The 18,090-nt window shown below is 42.7% G+C and overlaps 1 protein-coding gene across 8 annotated transcripts in view; it reads right to left on the bottom strand.

Moving 5' to 3' along the window:
• The window catches only part of PRRC2B (proline rich coiled-coil 2B), a 69,151-nt gene extending 54,909 nt beyond the window's left edge, over positions 1-14,242 (bottom strand). For 2 of the 8 annotated variants that reach the window (XM_043499060.1, XM_043499061.1), the window contains exon 1: positions 13,942-14,118. The gene's annotated coding sequence lies outside the window, so the exon portion shown is untranslated. Of the gene's footprint in view, positions 1-13,941 lie in introns of all 8 variants that reach the window. The other 6 variants (XM_038374451.2, XM_043499062.1, XM_038374449.2 and 3 more) reach the window with 4 other exon arrangements.
• Positions 14,243-18,090: the final 3,848 nt, after the last annotated feature.

Raw genomic sequence — 18,090 nt, 5'->3', positions numbered from 1 at the left:
CTGTATTTTCCAATCAGAGAGACAGACTTGGGATCCAGACGGGCATCTTAAAAGATTTCCCAGCCTGGTGGACTGAAGCTCTCCCATATAAAATCCAAATACAAGAAGAAATGAATTACCCTCCTGTATGGTTATTAAAACACACGCTGCAGCCAGCTGGCACCTGCAGATTGCAACATCTGAAAGCTGGCTGCCTGACTGTAACCCTCTTCTTTGGCCTCTGCTTGGGGCCATTAACGTAGGATACAGTAGTTACAATGAACTCAAGATCTCAAAACACCCACACTTCCCTACTCTAATATCTAATCTTGAGGGAAAAAAAGCCATTTTATTGGATAGTCTCACTCAGAAAGACTATAGAAGCCAATTAAATAACTATATCTGTGTTATATATCCCTTTCCTTTATCCTGTGTGTTCTGTCTATTTAAATCACAAGGTCTTTGGGGCAGAGGCTGTCTATTAGTGTATTTGTACAATGACTAGCACAGTGGGCCCCTACTTTTGCTTGACCCCAAGCACTTCTGTAATACAAATAATAAAAGATAATAATAGACTACAAAATCCCAGTGTCACAGCAGAAACAGAACACTGTTAGATGTCTGTCTAAATCAGGGCTCCCCAGGCTTCAAACAGTTACACCAAACTCAGATCACTAGATGAAAACCTGTGCTGTATCAGCCAGCTATCTGGCCAGCAACCAGCCTTAAACACGGCATTCAGCATCCAGGCACCAATGCTGCCTAGTTCCCATTCCACTGAGCGTGTCCTAACCAACTAAGGTAATGATGCTGCTTTAAATCACAGAACATGCAAGACACTGAAGTTGAGGTGTGGGCCACCTATAGTTCTGATTGCTTCTACTGACTTTCCTTTATACTTATACTTGCTTCTCCCATCCTTTCCCTTGGTTATTTATCCCAAATCATCGGACATCGCGATGAAATGTCATCTAGTAAGGAAATTTCCCCAGGTGAGGGGAACTTGTCATGAAAATGCCAGCACTAAAAGCTTGATCTATTGGTGCTGAGAAACCTCTGGGCTGAAAACAATGAGCTACATTCTTGCCAAACGGAAGTGTCTGGTGGGCTTTTTGTGAGCACCTGTATGAGGAAGACTGAGCTGCTGAGGTTTAATTCACTACTTCTCAATAGAGACGGAATACCTGGAAGTTAGCATGCCTCATTTGAGCAAACAGATTTATGGAAGGTATTGCACACTTTCAATTACTTTCAGACACACCACCAAGTTCTAAACCAGCGTTTCTCAAACATGGCCACCAGAGGCTTTTCTTGTGGCCACAGCTTCCTGGGCAGTGATTGAGGGCGGGAGGGAGGAGGGCAGTGGCTTCTCTCCCGGGGCTGCCAGCAGGGGTTGGTTCCTGCCCTCCTCTGGAGCCACAAATGCCAGAGGAGCAGGCAGCTGGTGAGAGTTCCCCACCTTCCAGCTTCAGCCCTGGAGTGGTGGGCATCAGACTCCGGCCGCAGGGAATCAGGCTTCGAGCTCCAGTCCTGGGGTCTTTCCCCTCCCACCCACCCCCACATCACCCCTGGTCCCCACTGCCTCCCTACCCTCCTCTCCATCCACAGCTTAATTTGTGCCCTGGCTTGCCGGAGCTGCGTAAGTCTGCTGTGAAAAGCGATAGTTGTATGTACATTAATATCACTTTTCACTGCCTCCCAGCTAACTAGTAAGTCTGCTGTGAAAAGTGATACATACAAATAACAGTTTTCACACCAGCAGCCTTACTAGCTAGCAAGTCTTTAAAAAAAAAAGGGGGGGGCAGCCAAAAAAGCAAAAGAAACCAACAAAAAGACAAGAATGTGCAAAGCACGTTATTTTGTTTCTATTCTGTTTAGGTCAAGTAAAGAAGAGAGACAACTGTACATGATTTTTATTATTACTGTCTGCAAAAAAACCTACAAAAATAAATTACAATGATTTGGACGTGGATATGTGCATATTTATTTGCTTTTCCTGAAGTTAATTAAATATTTTAGGAAAAATTGTCAGAGCAGCCACCAGCAAGAGTTAGTGGTCGCATTCTGAGGCCACCAAAAAATTTCTTGTGAGAACCCCTGTTCTAAACTATGTACAATCACACAAGAAAAGGACCTGGACATCAGGACACTTCAACAAAGATCTCTACTTGGTTTACAGTACTGGTCATAAAATCTAGCATAAGGAATGGGATAGAGAATAATACTGAAAACATTACAATGCCATTATACATCTCAACTATATGACCTGACTTGGAATACTGCCTACAACATTAGTCACCATAGCTCAAAAAGGATATTGCAGAAATGGAGGTGGCTTAAATGTGACCAATCAAAATGATTTAGAGGCATGGAGAGAATTCCGTATGATGAGTGATTGAAAAGACTGGGACTGTTCAATTCAGAAAGGAGATGTGATAGAGGTATACAAAATAACAAATAGTACAGTAAAGGTAAATCAGGTGCTCCTAATTACCCTCTCTCATAACATAAGCACCTGGGGGCAGCCAATGAAACTCAAAAGCAACTAACTGAAAACTGATAAAAAGAAATACCTTTACACACAATGCATACCTAACTTTGCAATTCACTGCCACAAAATAATAAAGATAATGGATTAGTGGGATTAAAAAAGGATAGACATTGATATTGTTAATGAGGACATTCATAGCAACATCCGTTTTGTTTTGTGGGGTTTTTTTTATTTGTTTGTATAAAGCAGCATGTAAATCCTCATGTTTCATGACAACTGAGGGCATCAGGAACGAAACTCCCTTATGAGCAAATGACTCCATCGTTGTTCACCATGGGATTTCTTGCACCTTCCTTCCTCTGAAACATCCATTACTGGCCAATGTCTCAAACTTGTGACTGAGAAGAGAAGTCTGCGTGCATGGATTCACAGCCCACCTTCCACCTGAGTAATAAAGGGTTACTTGTGCAGACTGAAGAGTCCGGCAGTGGAGCATGCCTATATCTATACAAAAAGCACAGCAGATCCATTAGTAACCTCTGAGGATCCTGCTTCTCCACAAGGACTAGACAGACAGTGTTATACATGGGAAGGCCCTGGCCTCCAGTAATTGAGGGCTAATATGAAGAGGAAAAGCTAGGTAAATCCAGCCTGTGAGTTGGTCTGTAGCTCATGCAGAGAGAGGTGCATACAAGATCCTGAGATAGAGATTTCAAGGTCCATCCTTCCTTCCCTGAGAGCAATCAGTCAGGAACTCAGGTTATGGTACACTACTGAGCACATGCTAGCATAGCTCTGTAGTGTAGATGCAGCATATGCCAAAAGAAGGAGTTCGCCAAGTATAAGAACACCACCTCCCCAAACAATGTTAGCTACACCAACAGAAACCCTCTTTCGCACTGGGGGCTTTGTCTGCATAGCTAGGTTTCTAAGGGGTGTGTTTTTCCCCCCCCCACACACCCTGACCAACAAAGCTAAGCTGGTACAAAAGTGTAGACCTGGACCAGCCTTCAGTTTTGCAGGGAAAAAGAACTAGTGTCCTGCGCTAAGAATTTCATGCTTTAAGGAATGAACTAGTTATCCGAGTGTCAGGAAAGGGGGACTCCTGCCCTCTAACTTCAGTTGGGCAGATACATTACAGGGGTTTCATGTTACTCTGAAGCATCAGGAATTGGCTACTGCTGGAGGTGGGATGTTGGATAAAATGGACCAATTTAGCAGCATCTGCGAATGTCAGTAACATGCTGTTTATGTACTCATCTAGACAGTGAAGGTGTTAAATAAAACTGGACCCAACACCAACCTCTGACAAATCTTATTCATATAAGAAACATTACTAGGCTAACAAATTTATTTATATATATGCTCTGAGCTCTCTCAAAGCTAACACCTGGAGGATTCAGCACAGGTACTACTATATTTTCTAAAAGTCATTTGCCTTCCACCTTGCCCTGCTGAAACTCCTGAGAGAGCTGAATACCCAGGGAAGAGCTCATGGAGATACAACAGCCTCACTTCCTCAGCACCAAAAGGACAGGACTTCTCATGATTAAACAAATTAAAACCAAGCTGAGCACCTCCTGTATTTATAAGCTTCTCCCACACAACCTATTACGATGGAGTCACTGTACTTTACCCTGGATTTCACATGGGCTATAGAATATTTTTAATTAGGTATCCAGGTATTTGAACATTTCAATAACAAACAATATTTAGCTCTTATTGGAATCTCAAATGATGTACAGAGGAGGGTTAGTATTATTATCCCTTGGGAAACTCAGGTACAGAGGGAAGTGTTGTGTGATCTTGGGCAAATCATTTCAGTTGCAGAAGGAAGAGAGTTCAGGTCTCCTGATTCTCACTACAGTGCCCCTTCCAAAGGACCTTAAACACTTATAATTTTATAAATAATATCACGCTAACTGTTCACTACTGAGGCCTCAGAAGCATGGGGACTATTGGGTAGGGAAGAAAAGGAGAACAATCCATGAAGAAGCAATGGTTGTAAAGAAAAATGGAAGAGGAGAGAAATACTGACATTCTAGTTCTGTTGTGTATCTGACAATAATGTCCTTCAGAAGAGAATCACACTCTATGAAAATCTAAAAGACAATGGGCCAAAGCCTGCTCCTCTTCACCATGCAAGTAGCTCACTGAAGGCAGCAGGAGTGCTCCCATAACTAAAAGTGAGAATGAACTGATCTCGTTATAACAGGTGCATAATTGCTCACGTTGTTACACCTATTATCAACTCAGAGTCACAGAGTGATTTCCACGACTGACAAGTCAACTTTAAAAATGCAATTTAAGCTAATAAATTCTCCCAGTCTGCCACATGATGTCCACATATTTCCTTCTACTTTAAAAATCATTACAGAGAGAGTCTACACAGCCAAATAACCCAGGTGCTTTATGATAAAACTGGTCTACTTAAGTAACTGAATACACAAAACAACATCTCCAGCATCAAAACACAAATAAAGCCCATGCACTAGCTAAAGCCCTATGGAGGCCTCGTATGTAGCATCCATAATATTCATTTGTACATGCAGTGTCACCTTGGAGATCCTGATACATGCTGAAGACCAGAGGTACGAGGTACTAGTCTGTAAGTACTGCAATATATTGAGGTGGGTGGGAAAAGAGGAAGCATTCACTTAACCTAGGGAAGAGCATGTTTTGAAGACAGACAAGCCACACTCCAATAATTGCATTTATGGCATAAAGAGAGAAATAAAACCGATATAATAAGATTTCAGAATTGTCACTCTGAAGCCTAGAATGTCTTAAGTCAATGTGAAGTGATGGAAACAGCTACAGGAATAGCTGACAGCTCTTTTTGTTCAGAATAGTTTAAGTCTAATTTTTAAAGTTCTCAGCTCCCCCCACCCAACTTTATGAATTACTACACCCATGGGACAGTGCAAATTTTAGCTAGTGGTAAACTAATAAAACACAACTCGTGATGCATCTTTCAGTAGGTGACAAGCCTGGAAATTTATCACATATGACACTAGCACACACAGGGGTTAGGACAAATGGGAAAGAGATCATTAAAGGCCCCACAAAATCAATTTGGTTCCTCTGCACACAGCTGAGGTAGGATTTTGGGAGTCCATGTCAAGGATATGGCCCACCACTCCTATAGACCAAAGAGCTCAGATTCACAGGATTTGGACATTAGGTAGCCTATACCTCTCCACCCTCTCAGGCTGTCTCCTGACTACACTGAATCGGCTTACACTCTGGTTATCTTCACAACCATAATGACTAAAGACAAAAAAAGAAAGTTTCAAATCCGCAGAGATTAAAGGTCAAGTCCCCAACAAAAATACATAGAAGGGAAAGTTTCTTACTTGCCATTGCTGAGTGGATTTGTCAAGCCCCTGTTGATTTGAATACAAAATCGTCTCCACAGGAAATGGTGGAAGTCCCGTTGCCTACCACCTTTAGAACTAGATAGGACAAAGTACTAGTACATGTACCGTAGGGAACAATACTGCACTGGCAAGGAGACGAATAAATCATTCTCTATATCAACTTTTTCTTGTTTCCCACATTCATCAAATCTGTTGAAACAGATGGGTCAAACTACAAATAAAATGCACATAATTCAGGCAAGTTTGTAGTTCAAATACTACAGTATCTGAGATATAAGTTCCTAAAAAAGTATTTCTAATCCTTTCCCTTTAAAAAAAAATACCATTATAATACCGCATTTCACCCCATAGTTGGTTTACATGTAGCCAGTTATTCGAAACACCTGGTTGCACTCGATACGCATATTGAGGTCCATGGGAAATTAGAGCAGGGCAGATTGATTTAAATTAACGAGCTTTAAATCATCAAGTAAGAAACCTCTATTTCAATCACTGATTTTATGTTTTTAATTTGTACTTTTCAGTTATTTTCCTGAAGAAAGGTTGATTCTCATTGGCTGGTGACCATTAAAACATATTGATTTGCAATTAAATATAGCTTTCATATTAAATTTGGTATTGCTTTTTGCTAACCAGCAGGACATGTTATATGTATATACATTTATTTAAACAACCATATAGCTTAACTTACATTTATTCAGATTCTTAATTTCTATATATTTTATATATTTGGAAAATTATGAATGATGCATTTCTTATTTACTAAATGATGATTAACATATATTTAAAAAGCACTTATTTGTTTGTTTTAACTAAAATTACCTTAAATGGGCTAGATATATAACAAAAAATAGTTTATCAAAAGTTTATCAAAATATGTTTTGTATTTAAAACTAATTATTAAAAAAGGAAGTATTATTGGTAATTAGCGAACTAAACTGATTATCTCTGGTCATCATGTCACAGGGGTCACCCAATTAAATTAATATGCAAGCAGGTTTAAAAAACATACAAAAGCAAGTACTACTTTACACAATGCACAGTCACCCCGTGGAACTTGTTGTCAGGAGACGTTGTGAAGGCCAAAACTATAATGGGGTTCAAAAGGAATTATGTAAATTCATGGAGGACAGATTCATCAATTGCTACTGGCCAAGATGGTCAAGGATGCACCCCGATGCTCTGGGTGGCCCTAGTCTCTGAATGTCTGAAGCTTGGAGTGGATAACAGGGGATGGATCACTCAACGATTGCCTGTTATGTTCATTCCCTCTAAAGCACCTGGCATTGGCCACTGTTGGAAGACAGGACACTGGGCTAGATGGACCATTGATCTGACTCAGGATAGCCATTTTTATGTTCATGTCCTTCAAGATTTCAGAACTAGTAGATCTCATCCTTTCATGCCTAGTTTGTATTCATAGTTGGAAGAGAAAACAAACTCTCTTTCTTTTTCAGCTCCCAGTTTCTCAACTTTGAATGAATTAGCAATTGAGCTGAACTAGTTATATAAACTAAAATGAACCAATTATTCTCTGTGCACCTCCAAAAGAGGCTACTGCTGTCAAAGACTGGTTTAGCACTTCAACAAATTCTGGGTGCCAGGTACTTAACCAGTGACTTCTTCCACCAGTTCAGTGGTTTGCCTTTCTTTAAAATTTGATAGCAAACATGTACTACTTAATACTTTTGTTTAATTTAGATGATGTTAGTAGATAATAAATTAAAGCCTTAACAAAAGTTGTCCATTTCAAATTTAATTTTAAATTTCAACTTTTCTTAAACTTGAAAAATATATTAAAAATAAACTTGAATTTAATTTAAATTTTAAAAAATCCAATTTAAATTAAAAATTAATTATTGATTTTTATCAACCATGAATTAGAGAAAGTGCTTAATAGGGAAAAGGCAACAGACACAAGGATCCGATGAAGTGAGCTGTAGCTCACGAAAGCTTATGCTCAAATAAATTTGTTAGTCTCTAAGGTGCCACAAGTACTCCTTTTCTTTTTTTGACACACAAGGAAGTAAGTGATCATATTATAGTGTGAGTTGCACTTTTAACATGCTTGGAATAATGAAAAGTCCTGCTTAGGTCTTCTGAAAAGCAGCTGTGTTCTGTATGCAGGACATTTGGACTGAGCATTGCGGGACAGGAAATGAGAAACATCTCACCCATATATTCATACGTCTCGTGTGTGGATTTACAAAACACTTTACAAAGGCACGTAAGCATCCTAGCAACTTTACAGCTAGGAAAACTGAGAGGATCTAAGTCAGTGGTTCTCAAAGCTGGTCCATGGCTTATTCAGGGAAAGCCCCTGGTGGGCCGGGCCAGTTTGTTTACCTGCTGCGTCTGCAGGTTTGGCTGCAGTCATCAATACACTGCCCTCAGTATTTGGTATAATCATGTGGCATGATAAAATGCTATATTCCCCTTGAATGTAGAACAATAACACAATTAGCACAATATCATGGGCGCACTCATCAATGACCGGTAAGAAACTGCCCCTGGTTAGTTGGGGGCCTGATATTCAGTTTTTCCAAAAATTAAGCTTCTCGCCCCTTATGGCTATGAAGAAAACCCTCCAGGATATGACTTGATGGGGCATTGTTTGCTTTTCTGTAAATTCAGAAAAGCATAAAATGAACTAGAGACATGTGAACTGCCTAGGCCAAAATGCTGGCACAGCAAGAGATAGATCCTTCCTCCCTGCCCCCCAGCCCACTCCAGGACTGCTACTCCAGACTCAAGACTAGAGTAGCCTATTGCATATTTGCACCTGCCTTTATTACACACATTGATGGAGATACCTGACAAATCTACACAGCAGCAGCCCTGACACTAAATCCCCATTGTAGAAAGGCATGCAGGAAGCTCATGAACAGTATATGACACATACATATCCATGCAAGCTTTCTAAACCCTGTTCCGAACTACTCCTTGCGGTAGATCTATCCCAGCTCCACTGGAAAAGAGTCCTGTGCAGCTACACAGGAGGAGGAGGGTTCCCCCATATGTGTTAACTCTGCAGTCTGTTAGCTTTACTGCTATATATCTGAAACTCCTGGGAGGCTTCAAACATCCCCTTCCAGCCAACCACAAGCCCTGTACTCATGTCAAGCATTAGCATACAATAGAGTAAGTCTTCCTGATAATGGCAATGGATGATTTGTCAAGAGCTACCAGCTCATCTCCCTATCAGAAAGATTTCCTAGATTCCTCCACAGCTCCAAATTATTCCCTTATATACCACCCAAAAGAACTCCTTTTTCCTCTTTGATTTTTACATCCTTCTGATAACTTTGTAATCACCTTTTCTCACACTCAGTCAAGGTGTGGCCTTTTAATCTTTCTTCCTAAATCAATGCCTGCAGCCTTCTAAGAGTTTCTGTTGCTCCCTTTAATTGGTCAACACTTCCCTGATAATACAGGTGCTCAAAATTGGACACCATATTCGAGATGCAGTTGCACCAGAGTCACAGGGATGATGATCAACTCCACATGCCTCCGCATTTGCAGCTCCAAAATTGCACTAGTTTCCTTTCTGTCTGGTACCTATAGATCTTTTAGCACAGCACCTCAAGAGATTCCAGTCCCCTCCAGTTCCACAGTCAAATACAAAAGCACTGCTGTTAGCAGAAAAGGCTCAGGCTATTATAGATGTGGTCTTACAGCTTCCTGACAAATTCAAGTTTTACACATACAAACGTTCTAACAATTTTGCTGCAAAACATACAGCTCCCTTATCTTTGCACCAGCATGACAAAAACCTATTTCCTAATCTAAACCTACATGTACACACACATAGCTCTTGAATGCTACATAAGAAGTTTCTGACAATCTCTCATAATGAAACCAACTCATGTTTCAGTGAGTTATAACATTATATTTATTCTTCTCTGGAAAAAGTTTTTATCCAAACAAACTTGTGTTGCAGTCACAAATCTGCACACATCTTCCCCTGGAAGAAACTTTTGGTAGTGGATTATGTTGGTTTTAGTAATGAAAAGTCAGTTTATTTCAATAGCTATCCAAAAAGTTGTTCTTAGGAAGAAGAGATTTACAGTTCACCAGCTTTTATCTGTTCAGAATGTTTCTATGTGGTCATGACACAATTATCTGAAAGATCTACATTTATGTTTTTTCTGTTCCCAATGACAAGCTAGTCAAGCTAGGGAGCTGTGAGATTACTAACCTGTTAGAGGAATGAGTCAGTGTTACATGAAAAGCAAAACCTACTTAGAAGGTATGATTATCTGAAGAACAAAAAAATAAAATTGGGACAAAATTTCCATTGCCCAATGACAGAACAAATGGAAAGTCCACTGGCGATGGAATGGAGAAGGGGGTCACCCACTCCTGCAATTCTAAAAATTCGTCCCTCCCCTATTTCAAATTAACATTTACTATCCTAGAAGTTCCCCGACACCAACCCCTTCAATTTGGGCAGTCACAAAAGGAAGTCTTGCTACAGTGAGATCTCTTTGTACTGAGAAAAAATTAATAAATAATAAGGTTGTCATGATTTAAGTACTACTGCAACTTGAGTCATAACCCTACTGGTCCTATAGTACATTAAATTACCTGGATAAGTACAACGGAAATTGTGGGCAACTGATAAATGTGAACCCTAGATAGCTGATTATTTCTGCAAGGAACAACAGAATACACATTGTATTTCAAAGGTTAGGTGCACAAGAGGTCCTACTGCGACACCCGAAACTACGGCCCTGATCTGGCAAGCTGTACTTCATGTGGGACAACTTGCAGCATCAGGACCCAATATGCTGTTGGTGGCTATGCAAAAATACCAGCACTCTATAGAGATCTTAGAGATTTTTATATTACATGAGCACCCAAATACTCCAACCAGAGATCAGGTCCCATGGCAGTGGGCACAGTGCAAACATGGACTCTTATCCCAGTCTGATAAGTATTAATTTATTTATTTTTAGGACACTTAAATGGAAGTTAGTTCCTAAATTTATGCGCTGGAAAAAGCTTTAATAAAATCCAATACTTAAAGGGTCACTTTCTGGTAAAAAGTCATGATATTTTTTTAAATTCCTTATCTAAATTACTCAGGTTAAAAACTAAGGTTTTTTTAAAACCTCCATTTACTTTTCCCTGGTTTTGCAGTTTGTTTACATTTTGTGCTTCAACCAGCTTGGACAAAATAATTTTACTTTCTGGATTTCAGGCACTAGCAAAAAGGAATGATGTTTCATTTGCAAATGTTTCAAGGCTGGATTTAATGCCAAACAAAATATTCAGTGAATTATGAAAAACTTAATATAGCCATTTCTACTCAAAATAGATTCTGTGAAACGTTAAATAAATAGGTTTCAGAGTAGCAGCCGTGTTAGTCTGTATTCGCAAAAAGAAAAGGCATACTTGTGGCACCTTAGAGACTAACAAATTTATTTGAGCATAAGCTTTCGTGAGCTACAGCTCCGATGAAGTGAGCTGTAGCTCACGAAAGCTTATGCTCAAATAAATTTGTTAAATAAATAAAACCACAAGTTACAGACTAAATTCCAGACTGGAGTTATAAAATGAACTCTCCATCCAGCTGCATCTCAGGACAATGCTTTAAGTGAAAACAAAATTGTGTAATCATATATTTTTATATATTTCAAAAAACTGTTTTATTTCCATTTAAAATTTGACCTGAAATGTGTCCATCCACTGGACTAGGGTAGAAAACCAAACAGTGAAAGTGACTAAAAAGGGACGTAGACCAGCTTATCTTCAATGTCCAAGCCAGATTAAGTCCAAAAAGAAAAACTCAGAAGCAATGGTGAAAGATACATTTGGTTTTAATTCCTCAAATTTTGCCAATCCTCTATGGATTTTTTTAATGTAATTTTTAACCTGACAACGTCTTCATAGGCCTTAAAGAGAAAGCACATTTCAGACAGGTCATCATGAAAATAGAGATTAACAACGAAGTTCTGTTATTAATCCTTCACATCTCAAAAATATAAACACAAATGGAAAAAAATCTCTAAAGTCTCAATCCTGTGAGGAGCAACATGACCGTTCCACTCACCCAGAACATCATTGTCTTCAATGGGTCTCTGTACAGGCCCAAGGTTTCATCCATTTGTAGCTCCTTACAGAATCAGGGCCAATTCATTTATAGAAGCAAAACTGCAGTTAAAAGTTTTAGGTACTCTGGGACTTGGCCTGACAGCACAAAGCAGCACCACCCTCCACGTTCAACCTCTCTGCCCTAGGGCATTTTGACTCCAAGTTTATATTTGGCAAATCCACCTGTCAGATGCCAAGACTCCAATGCAAGCTCTTTGGGAACAGGGACTGTCATTTTCTATATTTGTACAGAGCCTAGCACAATGGGGCCTGATCTAGTTGAGGCGTCTAGGCACCACTGCAATGAAAGTTTTAAACTAATTTATAAATCCTTAATCAGGGCTCAGTTCTGCAAGGTGAGAGGCATCCTCTGTTAGTACTGAAGAGGGAGTACGAAGCTTTCAGGATCAATGCCCATCCTCCCCCCAATCTCTTGGAAGAGACGGGGCCTTAAATATTTACATAGCCTGTTTATATTATACCAAACACTAGTACCATTAAAATTAAAATGCTTCATTATATGAAAGTATTAATCCATCAAATACAATCATTGTCTCCAAAATTTCTGCTCCTCTATCACCTTTTCTACATAAAGAGGTAGGAAAAAGATTTTCATAACAAAACCCAAATCTCAGGATCAAAGAATGTTTGCAATCACTCAAACCAAAGCCCACACCGTTCTGCTAACCAAAACATCCACAAATTCTAATCAGATGCATAGAAAAATACATTACATGTCAAGCCAAGACCTCTTTCTGGATTTTCATCTCCTCCAGCGCACACACCCCCAAGAGCCCAGAGGTTGTAAATTCTTTGCTAACAATAAAAATATATATTTTTAAAAACCATATGCATCTTCCAAGATCCAGCATCAAAACACAAGAAACATCCCCACTGCATTTCACAGCCTCAGAAGCTGCACTGTAAACACTCCCCCACAAGCCACATTTCAACTCTTAGTCTGATCTTTGCACAGCTACAATAAAAACAACAACAAAACAATCGAGGCTGCAAAACTGAGATCCCAAATGTGTTGAAACATACATTGCAACAAGAATCTTTTCACTGTAAAATCAAGGTAGTTATTTCTATTTTCAACCGCCTTTGCAGAAAAGAAAAACAAAAATCGACTAGTTAATAATAAGTGTTCAGTTAAACTATTCCATACACCATTGTCTGTGCCCTAGCAGAGCAATGCGGGGTGGGCAGGATGCTCTGTAGCATGCATAGTTTTATAATCCCAAATGGGGAAGGGTTTAGCAGTTTGTAAGAGCAGCAGCAAAACACACACACATACACACCAGGCCTCCCATGACCGGAACGCAGAACCAAAACAATGGAGCTAAACACAGGTTTTAAAAAAAAAAAAACAAAAACACACACACACCCCCCACAAAATCCAAACGGGCAACACCACCCGTCTTTATTAGGGATCTGAAATTGGAAACCGACCCCCCACCTCTCAGTCCCTCTGCCCCTAGCTGGGCCTGGGGGTGGCCTCACAGCTGCTATTAACGGAGGGAGGCTCCATCACCGACTGGGGTTTTTTTTTGCAGACTCCAAACCACCGTGGTACAGGCTAGTTCCAGACTTGAACAGCCCCCTCGGCTGGGGCGGACAAGAGGCCAGTGGCCCTGCCCGCCCCACATGGCGTCAACCCAGCCCCCCGGGGGGGGGGAAGCCCCCAATTCTTTGTTCCGGGGACCGGGCTGGGCCAACAGCGGGCACTGCCGGCCTCGGCCAAGCGGCCTTTGGGGGGCTGGGCTCGGCGCCGCGGCAGGGGGTGCACCCCGCTCCGGGGGGGGGGAGAAGGCACAGTGGGCTCGTGAGCCCAGGGGGGCTGAAATGCAGACAAAGCTGGGGGGGGGGGTCCTTCAGGGCTGCAGGCAGCCTCTGGCTCAGGCTCCATTTTAGGGCTGCCTGGTCCCATCCCCCCGCCGCACCAACCCCCCGCGAATAAACCCCCTCCGCCCTGCCAGCCGCCCCAATACCCACCTGTGGTGGTTGTAGGGAGCCGGGTCTGCCTGGGGAGCCGAGTCAGGAGGGGCGATGGGGGCTCGGGGAGCCGGATGGCTGCGGATTGAAAAGGCAGAGGCGGCGCTGCGCGGGATTGCGGGTTCTCGCTCGCTGGCTGCCTCTCTGTGTCCGCCTGCCCCTCCTCCTCCAGTCCTGCCCGCCCGGCCTGTCAATCCCCGGCCTGGAGTGAGCAACTCATCCCGCAGCCAGAGCCCTGCAAACCGGACAGCGACACCTGCAGGGACCCCGGGGGAAAGCCAGGCGCCCCGCTGCACGGAGGGGTTAGTGACACAGGCGGGGAGGCAGAAAGCAAAAGGAGAGGAAAGAAAGGAGGGAGCGTGCCAGGGAGGAGAGGAGGGAAGGAGGAGAAAGAATGAAAGAGAGAATTAAAGAGTCAAAGATAAGAAAAAAGGGGAAAGAATGATTGAGAAAGAGGAGAGATGGGGAGGGGCCCACACAACTGTCTAACCCCAAGCTCTGCTCTGGGGAGCTCTCTATAGTCTGATTCCAAAACCTCAGGGATTTTGGGGGAGGACAGCACAGTCTGTGCCATGGTTACAGACCATGAAACTGACTGCAGGAGGAAAGCGTATGAGCTTGGTCCTGCCAAGCCAGGCTCCAGCAGCAACAGCTCTGGGATTCCTGAGCCTTGCTGTTGTCAGGATTACCTTACCGTCAGGCAGAAATTATTCTCCTGCTTTAAATAATAATTATTTAAAAAAACCTGATTAGATGTGCATGCAAACAGGAGAGAGAAACCTGGGCTGAACAGGAGGTGGTCTGGTCAAGGAGCAGTCAAGAGGGAAATATCAAGACTTTCCCCTTTCTCATTTGAGGCAGGTATGGGATGCATCCGATGAAGTGAGCTGTAGCTCACGAAAGCTTATGCTCAAATAAATGTGTTAGTCTCTAAGGTGCCACAAGTCCTCCTTTTCTTTTTGCGAATACAGACTAACACGGCTGCTACTCTGAAACCTGTCAGGTATGGGATGAAAGCTGAGGAGGAGTCGTCTTCCCCTTGTCTTCAAGGGCTTTAGATCAGGCCCAGAGCGTGCAAAGGATGAAGCAGTTTTTCAGCAAGGTGAGAAGCCAGGGAATTTCTGTCTCTTTCACCCCTCTCTCTACACATTAAATCAGTTCCCAATCTGGCAATGATGCCGCCCCCCTAAACGCCTCAGCTACAGGTTTGTGGGAGTCACAGCCTTGCCCGTAGCTCCCTGACCTTGATGTGGCTTCAAACCCGCCCACGAATGCTACAAATTGCTGGAGCCAGCATCACCTCCGAACAGCTTTATTTTCTCTAGTAACCTGTACCTCCCGCATGGTGCCACCATTTGGGCCGTGCCCTGGGGCTTCCACCAACGTTACTGGGAGTTCTGCATCCAGGATCAGGCCCTGTGATCATAACAGTGAAAGGGAGAAGCAAATCCAGAGGCATATACGGCCAGGGAGGAGAGAGAGATTATCAGTGGAGATTTGTCACACACAAGATATGGCACAAGTAACATCAATGAAAGTTTCATTAATTATTATTTCATCAAATAATTTCTGCCTGACTGTAAGGTAATCCTGCCTGCCCTGTGTTGCAGCCCTGCCCTGCAGCGACCACCTATAACACTGAGATGGGAGATCATTTTCCAGAGCCCATTTAGTTCACCTCTTTATTAAGGCTGCCAGAAAGGGGTCTAGTTAATGACAGATGGAGTAATAGAGGGGTTTTCAAACTGGGGGTCACAAGTTTATTACGGGGGGGTCATGAGCTGTCAGCTTCACCCCAAGCCCCGCTTTGCCACCAGCATTTATAATGGTGTTAATATATACAAAGTTTTTAATTTATGGGGGGGGGTCACACGCAGAGGCTTGCTATGTGAAAGGGGTCACCAGTACAAAAGTTTAAGAACCACTGTGGTAGCAGTTGTGGGGCATGGATACCTTCTGATAGGAAATGGGCTGAGACCATTTCACACTGGCTCTCAGCTACCTGGCAAATGCTGAGCCCTATTTCTTCATATCTCAATAGTATTTAAAGTCTCACTTATGATTCTTCTTTGATTTTATGATCAGGGAATCCCTACAGCCAGCAGAGAATTCCCCCTGCCTAGCATATTCCTGTTTACAGTGGAATACCTGATATGATGGCAATAGAAAATTTATTTAATTCTCCTTTATTATGACATTCATATTTAGTGCCCATCACTGTGCCATGCACTGCTGTTGTGGGAGGTTTCAGTACAGATCTTCATCACCACCTCCTCCAGTATCAAAACCTTCTCCCTTGAGGAGCACATTTCTTCTAGCTCCTGTAAGGACTCCACCATCTGAAAGTGTAGGCTGCTAGCTTGGGTGGAGACCTCCATCCCATCAGCCATGGAAACCCCTTCCCTCAGATCTCTCCCACTCAGCCTTAGGGCAGCCTAGTGGAAAGCTGTTGGGGTTGCAACCTTCCCTGCTAAATCCGCCCTGCACATTACCTTCCCAGCTGTGCCAGTCTTTGGGTCCCATCCCTCCTTATATAGCTGGGCAAGATAAAACCAGTGGGCAGTAAGGTCCTGAAACTGCTGGGCCACTACATTCTGGTGTGCTCCCCATGAAATGGTTGGACCCAGAACCAGTGGCAATATGCCTCCAGAGTCAATCTCGGTCTGTTTAAAATGGCAGCTTTTACCTCTGGATATGAGCCAGACTGCTCAGCACTCAAGGTTCTGTACATTACCTGACCTTCTCCCATTAGAAATGGTGCCAATCACATCAACTCTTTCCAGCTGGCAGCACTGGCAACTCAAAGGCCTTAGAAGTCACCTTCCAGCCACAGCTTTGCAAACCCAGGGCCAGGCCTGCCTCAACTGCACTCTCCAGATCCAGCAAGACTCCCTGGAGTTCTCCAGCCATTTCAACATTTGCCCTTGGTGCTGAGGATGGGCCTCATGTTGTTGAATGGCAAACTGAAATTTTTGCCACTTCTGTTAACTGCAGAAGGAGTGGCTGGGTCTGTGGCAGTCCTGCCAGCAGACAGACAATATCCTCCATCCTTCCTCTCCGTACCAGTCAAAAACAAAAGACAAAAAACCAAAGGCTGCGAGGTCTGGCAGCCTGGTTCCACCACCTATCACATCTGCCAGTTACAGCCTGACTGTAGCAACCTCTGTGCTTACCGGGACCCTTAGTCAAGGAGAACTTTGTATGCACCATGAGGGGAAAGAGGGCCAAGGCTTCAGTAAGGTAGAAGTCTCTGCATACACTCAGAAGCGATGTGTTTCAATTGCTTAAAACATTATAAATTTATTTATTGCTTTTCAGACTTAGCAAAACTCCATTTCCACACTAAAGGCTCCACTGTGAAGTCTAAGTTCTACCAGTTTTTAATAATCTGATTGAAAAAAATAGGACTCAATGTTTTTTCTTTATAAAAAAAAAAAGGAGTGATCTTGACCATTCTGAAGCAGAAAGAAGAGCAGCCCCTTGTTGCAGGCTGATCAGCAGAGTTTACAAGGTATCAGAGCACTCAATGCCCATCCGTCCCTCCCAGTGGAAGGTGCTGTTATTGCTACTGGGCTTTTCCAATGGAAAAGTGAGCAATGCCTGAGAAGTAGTAGTAGCCCCTAGGCTAAGAGAAAACAGCTAGGCCTAATCACCTGGATTTCTGCAGATTGGAGGTGTCTGCTCTAAGATCCAGTCACCAGGAGTAATGCTGAGGGAGGGAATGCCTGAGCAGATGCTTTGTTCATGTACCATGTTCCTAAGTGGTGCTGCAAGCCTATTATCCAGACAAAGCTATCAAGAGAATCATCAGTACTGCAAAAATCAAACAAATGAACAAACCCGTAAGCATTCTGTACGTCAGAGTCCCTCCATCACTGGAGTCAAAATAGGCCTCTTGTATCTCTCTTGCCTCACTCTCACTGTATCTTACCTCTTGTCCGTGGAGAATGTTGGCCAATCCCTCTGTTCCTCATCTTTCAGCCGCTCAGGTGGAACAATCCAGCCTCCTCTGGACATCAGCACACTCTCACTCGCAGAGTCTCATTCAGAGAATCTGGGCATCAGTCCGGTGCATTTGCTTTTCTTTCTGTCTGTCTCTATCCATTTTCCTCCTCCTGTGCAGGCAAAGTGAACTCTCTCTCACTTGCA

Source organism: Dermochelys coriacea, chromosome 16, assembly GCF_009764565.3.
Source record: "Dermochelys coriacea isolate rDerCor1 chromosome 16, rDerCor1.pri.v4, whole genome shotgun sequence".
In the NCBI taxonomy this organism is placed as follows: Eukaryota; Metazoa; Chordata; order Testudines; family Dermochelyidae; genus Dermochelys; species Dermochelys coriacea.
Note: the sequence above shows the minus strand (reverse complement) of the source record. Positions and strands in the feature narration are given on the sequence as shown.